Source organism: Penaeus monodon, chromosome 23 (assembly GCF_015228065.2).
Source record: "Penaeus monodon isolate SGIC_2016 chromosome 23, NSTDA_Pmon_1, whole genome shotgun sequence".
In the NCBI taxonomy this organism is placed as follows: domain Eukaryota; kingdom Metazoa; phylum Arthropoda; class Malacostraca; order Decapoda; family Penaeidae; genus Penaeus; species Penaeus monodon.
This window is the reverse complement of record NC_051408.1, coordinates 8,926,244-8,926,782: the sequence shown is the minus strand read 5'-3', so window position 1 is coordinate 8,926,782 and position 539 is coordinate 8,926,244.

The following is a 539-nucleotide window of genomic DNA, read 5'->3' as shown; positions in this document are numbered from 1 at the left end:
CATTTACGGTGAAAGATATCATTATTTTTTTGATTTAGGGTAAAGCTGTATTCACTTCCACACATTTTCCACTTTCTTTTAATTTTCAGTGAATACTTGAAAAACCTTTCCCCCGGGAAAAAAAGGTTTAGGCACATGAAGAGGGACTTTTTTTACCTAATTTTGACTAAAAGGGAAAAAAACTGATATAAAGGAAAAAAAAAAGGGGCATTTATTTTCCCAGGCCCCCCGCCCCGCAGCATTGTGATATCCCGCAAGCGCAACAAAATTTTAAAATTTTTTATATTTTTTTTTCAAAAAAACCATTCTAATGGAAACAACATTTCTGTAAAATTTATTTGACTAGAAAAAAAGATTTTCATACATTTTATTAAAATACTATACAATATATATTTAATCAGTGCTAAAGCTTTTGCAAACATCAGATCAAAACATGCTTTCTTAAATGTTAGTATCAAAACATAAAAATCATTTACCGAGAAAGTATCTATAAATATTCATCATATTCAACTTGACATCACAAATATATAATACTTCTG